Source organism: Lycium barbarum, chromosome 2, assembly GCF_019175385.1.
Source record: "Lycium barbarum isolate Lr01 chromosome 2, ASM1917538v2, whole genome shotgun sequence".
NCBI lineage: Eukaryota > Viridiplantae > Streptophyta > Magnoliopsida > Solanales > Solanaceae > Lycium > Lycium barbarum.
Window position 1 is genome coordinate 125,154,686 of NC_083338.1, and position 14,694 is coordinate 125,169,379.

General features: G+C 39.6%; 1 long non-coding RNA gene across 3 annotated transcripts; it reads left to right on the forward strand.

Annotated features, from left to right (window-relative positions):
- Window positions 1-6,789: 6,789 nt before the first annotated feature.
- LOC132627086 (uncharacterized) lies at window positions 6,790-13,023 on the forward strand. 3 transcript variants are annotated; one of them, XR_009577776.1, is made up of 5 exons: window positions 9,139-9,193; window positions 9,694-9,740; window positions 11,193-11,353; window positions 11,445-11,568; window positions 12,454-13,023. It is a non-coding gene; the product is annotated as an uncharacterized LOC132627086 (long non-coding RNA). The 3 variants fall into 3 exon arrangements; XR_009577777.1 differs by lacking the exons at window positions 9,139-9,193; window positions 9,694-9,740 and adding an exon at window positions 6,790-7,010; XR_009577775.1 differs by lacking the exon at window positions 9,139-9,193 and having other exon boundaries at window positions 9,231-9,740.
- Window positions 13,024-14,694: the final 1,671 nt, after the last annotated feature.

Here is a 14,694-nt window from a genome sequence, read left to right on the forward strand (position 1 = left end):
GGGTGTCCAGCTCGGGCACTAGTCACGGCCCACGGGGTTGGGTCGTGACAGATGACAGACAGGGAAAGGTACTATTTGGATAAAATTTGAAAATAGGTACGTGAAAGGAATAGGGTATGGTAGCACGGACAAGAGATGGACGTGCAAAATTAGAAGAACAAATATTGGTAAATGGGACTGAAGGGAAGTAACCACGAATAGGAAGGGGAAATAAGGAAGAATAAGCAGGTTCGCTAACGATGTTAAGGGATTCCCAATTCTTAAGAGGCAATCGGAGAAATAAAGGCACGGCCAAGCAGACATAATCACCTTGGAAAGGGAGAAAGCTCTCCTAAAAGGTGATTTGGAAATAAAACAGATCTGCAACTCTAAAAGGATATTCTATGAACCTCAGGGTCGATACTGTAAATAACAAAAGGAGAAGGGCGCTCAAGGAGGAAGGAACCCAAGGATGGTTAAGGATGAAAGTAGGGAAAGGTATACTAATGGGATGATCGAAGGAAGAGGAGAGCACTTAGGAGTAGAGTAACTGGAAATTTTTAACCACGAGAGTAAAAAGGATACTTTGACGATTTGGTTATAGGAAACCGATCAATCACCGAGATAAGAACGCGGATGATGGGCCGACACAATTGATTAGAAAATTAATGACATGGAACAAGAATTCCGGTAAATATCGAGAGATTCGATCATAGAGGAAATAAAATGGAATGTAAGGAACGGGTATGGAGGATAGCCCGGCCGTAACGTCAGAAAGCCGGATAAAGGCTCGATGAATGAAGAAGGGAGAAAGTGTAAACTGTAAGAATTTCGTACTAAGAGCAAGAAGTAGCAAGACACTAGGAAACTTGATGCACAGCTGCAACATAAACGCGTAGTTAAGAAGAATTACGAGTAAATGAACTAAACGGGTGAAAGGATTGATAGTGGATGGAAGGGTGTGGAATATTGATAAAATGGTATGGTATAGACATAAATGGAAGGAGAACTCAGAGTAAGAGGAACTTTAGAGATGTTATAAGCAAAGTCGGGAAACAAAGACGAAAAAAAGGAAGAGTGGGGTATAATTGAACACTTCATAAAGGATGCAGTGAATCCCAACGTCCCCATTAACTTTTCGGTCCAGGAAATCATTAGTCATAAAATACAGAGGTATGGAAAGACGGAAAAGAAGGCATCGGAAATGGATCTGACCCTTATAAGTATTCCGATTGTAACTAGCAAAAAGATAGATAAGTCAAACCATACGATGAAGGAACTCCGGCCTTAAGAAAATCGTGAAGAGCGGCAGATAATTATCAAAGAAGATGGATACTCGAAGGCTATTGGTGTATAAGGACCTCCGTAAAAAGGGGGGAAGAGCATATTAGACTTGAAGGGAATTATGACGTTCCCAAGCTCCAGAAGAAGAAATTTATTAGCTCAAGGCCAAAGCTCGAGGCATATTGACATATCAAGAAGGTATCAGAAAGAAGCAGAAACGAATTGAAAATAAGTGAGCCATAAGGCAGGTATAGGAAGAAGTATGGAAAATAACTCAACAGTGCGCTTCACGCCGACATGAGCTATGACATTTCTAGACCATGGTTTGAATCCCTTGTATCGGGAAAAATTGCGCCTTACCTAAGTATGCAGCGACATGTCCTAAAGGGTAATAAAGAGAGTAAGAAAGGTCTCCAAGCTAAATTCACAAAGGATGATGGAGAGGTTGACGAATCCAACGGACACGGGGTGACAACAAAAAGGGAATTTTAGCGCCGGAAGGGATGACAATTGTAACAAAAGGAACAACGATTGGTAGTTTGGCAATTTCTGAAGAGAGGAAGAATGTTGCTCTTATGAATGGAAAGAGAGTCGTACCACTAGATATTTAAAAAAAAAACTCACGGATCACTAATTATACTGAACGTGAGAGCATATAATATGGAATTATATGAACCATCAACATATAGTTATGCTCAACTACAATTGCAAGAAGGCCACACCAAAAATCCAACAAGGAATAACGACTGACTAAATGATCGTTGATACAAGGAAATTGAAGATAAATATACCTACGTTGTAAGAGAGTCATAATGGAGTAATAATTGTCGTAGTCCTATGCTTCTGGGATTGTATCGCGAGATGTGAGGGAAGAAAGTTAAAGAAAAAGTTGTGGCAGAAGCTCAAAGGTGTTGTGAGCTGTGAAATTAGTTTGAACGCGGGTTATAGATTGCCCCAAGCGTTGGTGTGGAAGCATTATGTATATGTATTTGGATATTGATATAACTGGTCTTGGAAAGGAACTGGGGAGAATAGCTTAAGGAACATAACTATTATGCTCACTAGCGACAAAGTAATGTTGGATAAGCATTTGGAATGTAAGGGTAAGAGAGATAGTGACAAGGATATAAAGGATTAGAGAGCCTGACTAATAAACTACAAGGAGTCGGTACAGTGTATATCTAAGATCAACGGGCATAAAAAGGATAGCCCAGATGAGGAGTAAACGCAAAGAGGGTGCCGTATATGAGAGAGGTAGTTGCCCACTAACAGGGAAACAAGGAGCGAGGAAAAGGGAGTACTTGCAGGATGATGAATACTTATGGCACGGCAAGTCAAGACTACAATAATGGAGACAGAATGAGAGCGAGATACTAGTTGATACCTGATGATGTACATAAAAACAAAGAGGTGATGGGACGCCAAGAGGAGTCCAACGAAAAAATTGAGACAGAACGAGGAGGGACCAATCCAACGTATAACCTAAGTACATGGTAATTAGACCCTAAAGGAAGAATAACCGTTCTAAGGAATCAAAGATGGTGTCGTGTGTTACACCCCGTAATAGTCCGTGCTACTTGACTCAAGACAAGAATGAATGAGTTAAGAAAGTTTAAGGAAAGTTAATCGAGTCAGTAGGAATATCGTTATATATATGGTTGCCTTAAGTATCGCGAGGTGACATTGTAACCTAAAGGATTTGAAATCATGTTATGAGTATGTATATGAGGTAATGTGAGTGCCCTTTTAGAGTATTTGAGATTATTAGAAATGATATAGAAAATGGACAAAAGATATGAATATACATATGCGATTGGAGTTTTGTCGAAGCTTTGTGAGTTCTTTAGTTTTGTTTAAGGTTATTGTGATTCTTTGGACCCTTCGAGACGCGTGTATGGAATGTTATGGATGTATATGAGTAGGTATATGTATGTATAAGAGGTTACATGAGGGTTGGGAGAGGATTAGAAGTTAAACGAATCTAAACGAAATGAATCGAAACAACTTCAGTAAATATCTATGACCAGATTTTTAGCCCATATTGTTGGAGGAATATCTCCTAGTATATGACGCGTTTTAAGGTGTTTCAAAATCCTAAAATTAATTTCATCGAGTCTAGTTTCCAACGCAACAAACCGCTCATCAAAATGATATCGGGATAAGGAGTTATGGACGATGCAAGTTGGGCTGGCGGGGCAGCAAGTTTAGACCCGACCCAAACATTCATATTTCGGCCCATGAGGCCCATTAAACTTAATATATAAGTCACCACTTTGCCCTACATCACTTCACACGACCTAAAACAGATCCAAGAACCCTTATGCTCTCTCCCAAACCCCCTTTCTAATTAAGCCATCATATAAACTAAATCCTAGCCCCTTGACATGAGATTAGTTAAAGAGAAGTTGTAGCCTACGTTCTCTTTGTGTTGTTAAGCAAGCAGCTGGAAAGAGGAACTAGATTCTTGAAGATTCTTATTGTTAAAGGTAAGTTCAACCTCCTACTCATGTTATTAAGTTGGATTAAAGGTTTAACATGGTGTATACGTGAAGGAAACGTTGATATACAAGCGATATACTGACTTAGATGTTATTGTAAGTTTGGGGCTGTTTGGTATAATTTTCGTAGCTGTTTTGTGATGATATTTTGGGGCTGTTTGGTATAATTTTCGTGGCTGTTTTGTGATGATATTTTGGGGTTGTTTGGTATGATTTTTGTGGCTGTTTTGTGATGATATTTTGGGGGCTGTTTGGTATGATTTTCGTAGCTGTGTGTGTTGTTGATATTGTTGTGATTATTTTGGGTTGTTGGTGAGTTGAGACGGAGTAAGAAAAATAAGGGAAAAGTTTTCGGATTTTCGTTAGATTGTTTGTTAGCTTGCAATGAGTAGTAAAGAATGACTTTCATCTAATTGTGGCGTAATTATGGCCTTGTTATAGATTACAAACCTGGGCAGTAGATTTTGGACGAATAGACTCGCTTCAAGGTATGTAAAGCTATCTCTTCCTTCGTTTTTTGGCATGAGTTACATAAAATAAGCGGACGATGAACGTACATAGTTCCAATGAATTCTAGTCCTCAGTGATACTTGACATGATAGTTGTCTTTGATTCTCCAGTGTTGGCTCATTCTAATTATTCTATTGAGTCTCAGATGATGATTTAATTTGTATATGGTTGCTCCTGATATTCTATTCGTGCATAACGTTATTACATCATTTCACCGAGTCCCGGGCCGGGTATGTATTCGTGCACAGTTTCATTGCATTGTTCCCCGAGTCCCTCACTAGAGGGCCGGGTACGGTATATATATATATATATATATATATATATATATATATATATATATATATATATATATGATTATCTCACCGAGACCCTCACTAGAGGGCCAGGTACGGCATACTATGTAGATATGCATGACTCTCATCTCATAAGGCACAGGTGCATTGGTATCTTTGATTATCATACTTTTCTCCTGTCATCTTTTGTTCAGTCATGATCTTCTTTATTGTACTTCATGCTTTATATATTTAGTACATTTTTCGTACTGACCCCCTTTCTTCGGGGGCTGCGTTTCATGCCCGCAGGTACAGACACTCAGTTTGGTGATCCTACAGCCTAGGACTTCTGCTCAGCTGTTTGGAGAGCTCTATTGTTCCGGAGCCTAAGTCATTTTGGTACAGATCCTTTGATATAGACTTATGCATATCCAGGGGTACGGCGGGGCGCTGTCTTGTCATATTTCACTATTATACTCTTAGAGGTCTGTAGACATGTGTGGGTTGTATACAGGTTTTGGTCAGCTATATCGACATGGTTCGTTTTGGGTATTCCATATATGGTGGCAGCCTTGTCGGCTTGCTTATTTTGTTATGTTTTGGTTAGCTGTGACTCCTCAGGAGACAGGTTCATTATGATTTGCAAATTTCCATATTGTCCTTAGTTTCAGTCGGATTATATCTAGCAGATTCGTATACAAGTGTCCAGTTCGGGCACTAGTCATTTCCCATCGGGTTGGGTCATGACAAAAGTGGTATCAGAGCGGTTCCTCCTCGGAGTGTTTACAGACCGTGTCTAGTAGAGTCTTGTTTATCGGTGTGTTGTGCACCACATCTATAAACATGAAGCTACAGGACTTTTAGGATGTCACTTTTCCTTCTTGCTTTAGATCGTGCAATAGAGCTATGTTATAAGGTAATCTCTCTCTAACGAATTATTGTGTTTTCAGCTATGCCTCCAAAGAAAGCGACAGCTGCCCAGAAGGGCAAATTAGTAGCAGGAGATACTAGTCAGGCCCGGAGAGTTATTAGGGCCCGTGCCTATGCCTGAGATTGTACTCTAATCGGCGAGCTCTGCTATACCGCCACCTCCAGAGGAGCTTAGAGCAGCAGTAGCTGCAGTTCAGGGGGCAGCACCACCACCAGCTCCCGAGGCCCCAGGGGCAGAGGATATGGCCATGAGAGATGCAGTTCAGCTGCTGACCAGATTAGTGGCAGGGCAAGCTCGCAGGCATGGACTAGGAGTTGACCATGCGGATAGATCTAATAGTTTGAGGGTTTGTGACTTCTTAAGTTGTAATCCTCCAGAGTTTTTTGGGTCAAAGCCCGAGGATGATTCACAGTAGTTTATTCGGCAGATACAGCGTACATTGAGGATAATCAAAGCTTCTGAGACTGAGTCTGTTGAGTTGGCTTCGTATCGATTCCGGGATGTAGCTATTAATTGGTACGAGTCTTGGGTGTTATCTAGGGGCGAGGGTGCTCCTCCAACGGTATGGGATGAGTTTGTGGAGGCCTTCCTTGGCCACTTTCTGCCTCCAGAAATGAGGCGAGCTAGAGTCGATAGATTCTTACATTTAAGGCAGAATGGCAGGAGCGTTCGAGAGTATAGTCTTGAGTTTGATTCATTGGCTAGATATGCGCCTACTATTGTAGTTGATATGGCAGATAGAGTACATCGTTATGTGATGGGACTGGATCGTTACTTGATTGATGGTTGTATGGTAGTGGCTCTTCAGCTAGGTATGGATATTGCTCGGGTACAAGCATATGCACAAGGAGTAGAGGATCGGCACAGGGGACGTCAGCCAGATAGAGAACATAATAGAGGCTAGCATAAGAGGGCTAGATCGGCGGGTTATCCTGGTGAGTTTCGAGGTGGGCAGCCTCAGCAGCATGTTAGATATTTCTCCCAGCCAGCACAGAGTGCACCCCCACAGTTCACAGGTAGGAGATTCGACCGCACAGGGTATTCAGGAGCTCGTCAGAGCTCCAAGGCTTCAGGTTCATAGATGAACAGAAGTTCGAGTCAGTCGAGGCCACCTTTGCCTCGGTGTTCTTGGTGTGGTAGGCCCCATTTTGGGGAATGCCGTCTTACTACAGGTGCTTGTTTTTCTTGCGGTCGTCAAGGCCATGTGATGAGAGAGTGTCCTTATGGAGGTGGTATAGATGGTATGGCTCGGCCTACTGAATCGGTTGTTGGTTCATCTTTTTCTGTAGTTATGCGCCCCACATAGTAGGGTATTTAGACATCAGCAGGCCGTGGTAGAGGTCGTTGCGGAGCTTCCAATTCTAGCGGTCCCTCCAACCGCATATATGCTTTGGCTAGTAGGCAAGATCAGGAGGCGTCACCGAATGTGGTTACAGGTATATTATCGATTTTTTCCCGGGACGTATATGCATTTGAAGACTTTGAGAAGAGAGATTTTATTAATTCTCAAGTGTGTCTATACAACCATTCACAGAGGTATTTATACATAAAACTGAAGCCTAACTAGGAAATATACAATTAAAGAAACAAGATAAAATCTCTATAATAATGGAAACTATATTATCTGTCTAATTATGATTTAGAATCTGATCATATCAAAATCATATCAGAATCTGATCCAATCTTAATAGAATCAGATTTGTCAACACTCCCCCTCAAGTTGGTGCATAGATATCACGCATGCCCAACTTGCAAACTAAGTTGTGATAGGTTCTTCTGCTAAGCCCTTTAGTGAAAACATCAACTAGCTGCTTGCTGGATGTCACATGGAACAGGCTCAAGGTATCATCAGTTAACTTTTCCTTGATGAAGTGTCGATCAATTTCAATGTGTTTTGTCCGATCATGTTGTACTGGATTATGGGCTATACTGATGGTTTCCTTGTTGTCACAGTACAAGGATAATTTATTATCTCCAGGCATTTTCAGTTCTTCTAGTAGCTTTCACAGCCACAGAAGTTCACAGACACCCTGAGCCATAGCTTTATACTCTGCTTCAGTAGTTGATCTAGCAACTATACTTTGCTTCTTGCTTCTCCAAGTGACTAAGTTCCCTCCTACAAGTGTGCAATAACCAGTTGTAGACCTCATATCATCTAGAGATCCAGCCCAATCAGCATCTGTAAAAGCTTTTATATGGAGGTGACCATGTTTGGTGAAAAGAAGACCTTTCCCAGGAGCAGATTTCAAATATCGCAAAATGCAAAAGACAGCCTGCATGTGAGAATCACGAGGATTATGCATGAATTGGCTTACCAACTGCATATGCTATGTCAGGTCTAGTGTGTGAAAGATAAATGAGTCTTCCAACCAATCTCTGATATCTTTGTTTATCAACCGACTCTCTTATCCCTGGTTGTAGCTTGTGGTTGCTCTCAATTGGTGTTCCTATTGGTTTACAACCCAACATACCAGTTTCTTCCAAGAGATCTAGAATATATTTCCTCTGAGAAATGAAGATTCCTTTTCCTGATCTAGCCACTTCAATTCCTAAGAAATATTGCAGCTTCCCTAGATCCTTGATATCAAACTCGTGAGCCAAAAGCTTCTTTAGCTGACCCATATCTTCTTTGTCATCACTATATCATCAACATAAACTATTAAAAGAGTGATCTTACCCTTGTGATGTCTTATAAAGAGAGTATGGTCAGCATTGCTTTGTTGATAACCAAAAGAAAATATGGCTTATTCTCCCCTGAAGAGGTGATTGGGTTCCATTGAAGTAAGGTTCACCCCGTAAGATTCCGTGCTTCTTGACTCAAGACAAGAATGAATGAGTCAAGAAAGTTTAAGGAAAGTTAATCGAGTCAGTAGGAATATCGTTATATATATGGTTGCCTTAAGTATCCCAAGGTGACATGGTAACCTAAAGGATTTGAAATCATGTTATGAGTACGTATACAAGGTAATGTGAGTGCCCTTTTAGAGTATTTAATATTATTAGTAATGATATAGAAGATGGACTAAAGATATGAATATACTTATGCGATTGGAGTTTTGTCGAAGCTTTGTGAGTTCTTTAGTTATGTTTAAGGTTATTGTGATTCTTCGGACCCTTCGAGACGCGTGTATGGATTGTTATGGATGTATATGAGTACGTATATGTATGTATAAGAGGTTACATGAGGGTTGGGAGAGGATTAGAAGTTAAACGAATCTAAACGAAATGAATCGAAACAACTTCAGTAAAATCTATGACCAGATTTTTAGCCCATATTGTTGGAGGCATATCTCCTAGTATATGAGGAGTTTTAAGTGTTTCAAAAGCCTAAAATGAAGTTCATCGAGTCTAGTTTCCAACGCAACAAACCGCTCATCAAAATGATATCGGGATAAGGAGTTATGGACGATGCAAGTTGGGCTGGCGGGGCAGCAAGTTTAGACCCGACCCAAACATTCATATTTCGGCCCATGAGGCCCATCAAACTTAATATATAAGTCAACACTTTGCCCTATATCACTTCACACGACCTAAAACAGATCCAAGAACCCTTATGCTCTCTCCCAAACCCCCTTTCTAATTGAGCCATCATATAAACTAAATCCTTGCCCCTTGACATGAGATTAGTTAAAGAGAAGTTGTAGCCTACGTTCTCTTTGTGTTGTTAAGCAAGCAGCTGGAAAGAGGAACTAGATTCTTGAAGATTCTGATTGTTAAAGGTAAGTTCAACCTCCTACTCATGTTATTAAGTTGGATTAAAGGTTTAACATGGTGTATACGTGAAGGAAACGTTGATATACAAGCGATATACGGACTTAGATGTTATTGTAAGTTTGGGGCTGTTTGGTATAATTTTCGTAGCTGTTTTGTGATGATATTTTGGGGCTGTTTGGTATAATTTTCGTAGCTGTTTTGTGATGATATTTTGGGGTTGTTTGGTATAATTTTCGTGGCTGTTTTGTGATGATATTTTGGGGGCTGTTTGGTATGATTTTCGTGGCTGTTTTGTGATGATATTTTGGGGGTTGTTTGGTATGATTTTCGTGGCTGTGTGTGTTGTTGATATTGTTGTGATTATTTTGGGTTGTTGGTGAGTTGGGACGGAGTAAGAAAAATAAGGGAAATGTTTCCGGATTTTCGTTAGATTGTTTGTTAGCTTGCAATGAGTAGTAAAGAATGACTTTCATCTAATTGTGGCGTAATTATTGCCTTGTTATAGATTACAAACCTGGGCAGTAGATTTTGGACGAATAGACTCGCTTCAAGGTATGTAAAGCTATCTTTTCCTTCTTTTTTTGGCATGAGTTACATAAAATAAGCGGACGATGAACGTACATAGTTCCAATGAATTCTAGTCCTCAGTGATACTTGACATGATAGTTGTCTTTGATTCTCCAGTGTTGGCTCATTCTAATTATTCTATTGAGTCTCAGATGATGATTTAATTTGTATATGGTTGCTCCTGATATTCTATTCGTGCATAACGTTATTACATCATTTCACCGAGTCCCGGGCCGGGTATGTATTCGTGCACAGTTTCATTGCATTGTTCCCCGAGTCCCTCACTAGAGGGCCGGGTACGGTATATATATATATATATATATATATGTATGATTATCTCACCGAGACCCTCACTAGAGGGCCGGGTACGGTATATATGTATATGACTTCATTCACCGAGTCCCATAATGGGCCGGGTACGGTATACTATGTAGATATGCATGACTCTCGTCTCATAAGGCACAGGTGCATTGGTATCTTTGATTATCATATTTTTCTCCTGTCATCTTTTGTTCAGTCATGATCTTCTTTATTGTACTTCATGCTTTATATATTTAGTACATTTTTCGTACTGACCCCCTTTCTTCGGGGGCTGCGTTTCATGCCCGCAGGTACAGACACTCAGTTTGGTTATCCTCCAGCCTAGGACTTCTGCTCAGCTATTTGGAGGCTCTATTGTTCCGGAGCCTAAGTCATTTTGGTACAGATCCTTTGATATAGACTTATGCATATCCAGGGGTACTGCGGGGCCCTGTCCCGTCATATTTCACTATTATACTCTTAGAGGTCTGTAGACATGTGTGGATTGTATATAGGAAGTTGAGCAAGTCTTAAGAAGGACCCTTAAGCCAAATATGGGCATAAGCCCTCCAAAAGATGATTTAAGGAGATGTTTTCGGACGATCTGACTTGAAGAGGCCAAAGCGCCATTATAAGTTTTGAATTTGGAAAAATACCAAGAATGAAAGTTGTAGATAATTGAAATATTTTTCCAACCATAGGTCGTGGGCTCTCATATGATATCGGAATCACACGTTATGCGCGTTTTAAGATCGGCTATCAAGCAGGAAATTAACCCTGCGCGAACGTGTAGGGCAAGACCCTGCAACTCAGCACGAACGCGCCACGTGGCAGCGCAAGCGCTAAGCAATTTTTAAGTCGGTCCAGGCAGAACCTGGACCGTTATATAAAGGGGCTACCCCCTTATTTTTCAGCTAAAAACCACCCCAAATCCTCTCTAATCTTCCATATTATCGCTATTAAAACTTTAACCTCGGTATTAACCCACTTTATGAACTTCATTGCCAGGTTATGACAATTCTTGCTTACTTTAGGTTAAAATATAACTGCTTGTCAATAATCGTCGCTCTACACGCTCTAATGTAACATATGCTACATATCAGTAGTTTTATATAGTGCATTCTTCAACTTTTTAAGGGTCAAATATTCTACGTGGAAGCTGGATTGTCACTACACAATGAGGATCAACGATTCTGCATCTTAGCCTGCTCTAGCTGTAAAAAACTGTTCCCAAGGCATTTTTCTCAAAGAGTTTTTTACTGCACAACTTGCCATCAAACAACACATCTTACACCGAGGTATTTGCACAGTATTCTATCAAACTACTATTTACAATGTAAAACTATCCATTTATTTCTCTATCTGATCAGTTGTTTTGCATTATACCAGATGCCAATTTGAAGTCACTATCACCGACAACACTGGGTCTACAACAACAATTATTTCGGATAAAACTGGAGAAGAACTGCTGTCTCTCACTCCAGAGGAAATTTACGACATACGCTGTGCCAAGGTACGTATTATTCCTCACTTTAAAAAAATATATTATGCAATTCCTTTTTTCCCTTAGTTTTTCCAAAACAGCGACTCAACTCAGGGATATTCATTTTAGCTTATGTCACTTGCCTGTCTTTATACTGACTGCCATGTTTGTCCATCATACCTACTCCTGTTATCACTTGATAAGTTTTTTCCTCTATCCCGAGGAGATGATTGTAGTATAGGGTAGTACTGTGCACCTTACTAATTGATATGGTGCTTAATTCCACTAGACCATGAAAGTTAAGATCTATATGTATGTACACTTAACAAAGCTCTCTATTATCAGGGATATGTAACTGTCATTTGCTATAAACTTAAAGGCATTAACATGCAGTGTTCTAAAAGGAGCCTTAGTAGACTGTCAATTTAAGAACTTATGTGGCTTTGGTGTAAGCACCAAGAATTGTGGAATGAGATTATGATGTGATAACGAGTGCAATAACAATAAAGCTTCAGCCCCAAACAAGCCGGGGTTGACTATGTGAATCCTTGTTGACCATGTTTCTACATTTAAGTTCATCATAAACAACTCTATAAGGGATAAAAGACACCTAAAATGCATAGCTCTGAAAGCAAACGTACTAACATGACTAACACTGTTAACACATATCCCAACTAATTGTTGTCACCTATATAGATCCTTTTCTTTAATCAAGCCCTATCTTAATTTACTGCCTTAAAAACATAAAACTGATTGTTGTCTACTTACTGAAACATATTTTCTGCATTAGCTTGTGTGATCTTTTTGTATTCTACATCCCTTGCTGTGTTGTAAGATCATGTACATTTCATGCTTTATTTGTTTGTTGCACTGCCTCTTATTTGTGATGGATAACTAGCAATTTTACTCTTCCAGAAGCAAAGTTTGCCCCTGATAAATGTGCGAAACAAACTTATGGGCATCACATTCAATATCCAAATGAAGAGATCATTTGCGAGAAATCAAGATACCGTTCCAGGAAAGTTGTTTATTTTGTCACTCAGGGACAAAGAGAGAATAAACAATTCACCGTTGTCAACAACTGGTATGGGCTCTACATAAAGCAGCAAACGCAAGCTTCACCAACTTGCCATGAAGGAAGGAACCACATCCAGGAAAGACAATACTTCCGATCAGAAATAGAGCATGCGATTGAAGTCCCTGAAAAGAGACTAAAAGGTATTGAAATCCTTTCGTTTGTTGGTTGGTCGCCGCTTCTCTTCCTCTCTGCTGTAAGTCAGCATGAGCTTAAATATCACAGAAACACATTTTTAATTTAGTATACTCAAGGATATAGTTATCTCCAATTATAATTACCGTTGGGGAACTTAGCAAAATTTCATATTGCTTCTAAGCTTCGGTGGATGTTTCTCTGTGTACCTTTGTAATTTGTGTGTAGCTAGAATTTACAACATTACTTTCATACTTAAATGACTACCTGCTCAAAAACTTGTGTGTTTTTCTTCTATCTATAGACATGTTAACCAACTACTATTTCTCGATTTATTGCCAGTAAATACTACTGTTTTGCAATATGGTTGGCTTTTTGAATGCGCTTGATGCTACTTTTGGTACTGCTTGTGTGCATCTTCACTGCTGCTCGACTTTTGCTCTATCCCTTTTGGAAATAGTCAAAAACACTATTGGTGCGATACCAGGTTAGCTCATCTGTTCAGCTCATTTTTTTTTAAGCTCTACATCATCTCTCCATTACTATAAAAACATGGAAGAAGTCTAAAATCTATAAACTTCCATTTAGCTATGTATGCTGTCTTGATGCTATGAATTGGAATTATTTTCATGGTTATCATGCTTGCATTTTAATCCATTAATAAGCTGGAGAGTAGAACAAAACACTTTGTTTACCTCTAGATTAGCATTCAGCAACTTAAAAGGGTGAAAAAAATCAATTCTTTAAAAAAAATTGTGTATATACATATATAAATGAATTCCTCTTCATAGCCAGTTTCGACGTGTGTGTTCTTTGACTTTAAAATTTAAAGCCAGGGCATTTTAGTCATTCCATGTAGTTATGGACGTGTCTAAAAATACCTCAATTTAGGTTATACGTGGCTTTAACTCTTCCTCCCAGCACATAATAATTCTACAGAGAAGATAACTTTTCCGGTGTTATTCTTCATCCGGCCATCCTGTTCGGTGTCATCCCTCTTTTTTCTCAGCTCTTTCATCGCTCTTCTTGTACTGTAATGTCATTATTGCTCATTTTATTTGCTTGTGTCTGAAATAATAGGGCAAATTGTTTGTTTAGAGAGCAGCAGGGTGGCTTTTGGATTTGTCAAAAGAGACACAAGCTCATTTCTTAGCTTCTAACCAATGTGAAATACTAAAAAATATCAGCTGTGAATGAGGCTTACTTCTTGTAAGAAATCAGAGTTCTGACAATTCATTATTACATCATGATTATATAACCCTCAGGGGTTGGCCTGGTGGTAATTGGTTTGAGCCTTAGGGTTTGCTCCCTTTCAAGGTCTCAAGTTCGAAACTCACTGGGTGCAAACAATTTTTTAGAGTCATCGGACTGGGGTAAAACCCTGAATTACCCGTGGTGCACTTGCGGGAAACTCCTTGCCGAGGGCCTGTGCACCCCGGGATTAGTCGGGGCTCAAAGAGACCCGGACACCCGGTGCTTAATCAAAAAATAAATAAATTATTACATCATGATTATACAGCTGTGTTTTATCAAAAACTGCTCAAGGACAAGACTTAGAAGAAGACTTAAATTTGTCAATACAATATAAACTATATATGATTATATAGTGAAGAATGTTACACTTTAACATGTAATAGGATGATGCTGCCATGTAACTGATCTGTTGTCAACTCTGAATCCATGTACTCACTTCTTTTTCTGGTTTCCAACAATAAAATAGTTGTTGGTTTAACTAATATATCCATGGTTTGTATACATTAGACGACATTGTACTATAATACTCCATTTAACCAATCATGCAGAGTTTTGGAAGACTTCTGCTCTTTGGACTCAGTGTTATACACTTTAATTTCAGTGATTTCTTTTTACTAGGCACACGATCACTAACAATTGCCTATTAACAAACTCCGCAGGTACTTTTTTGCCAGACACTACTCAGAACCAGC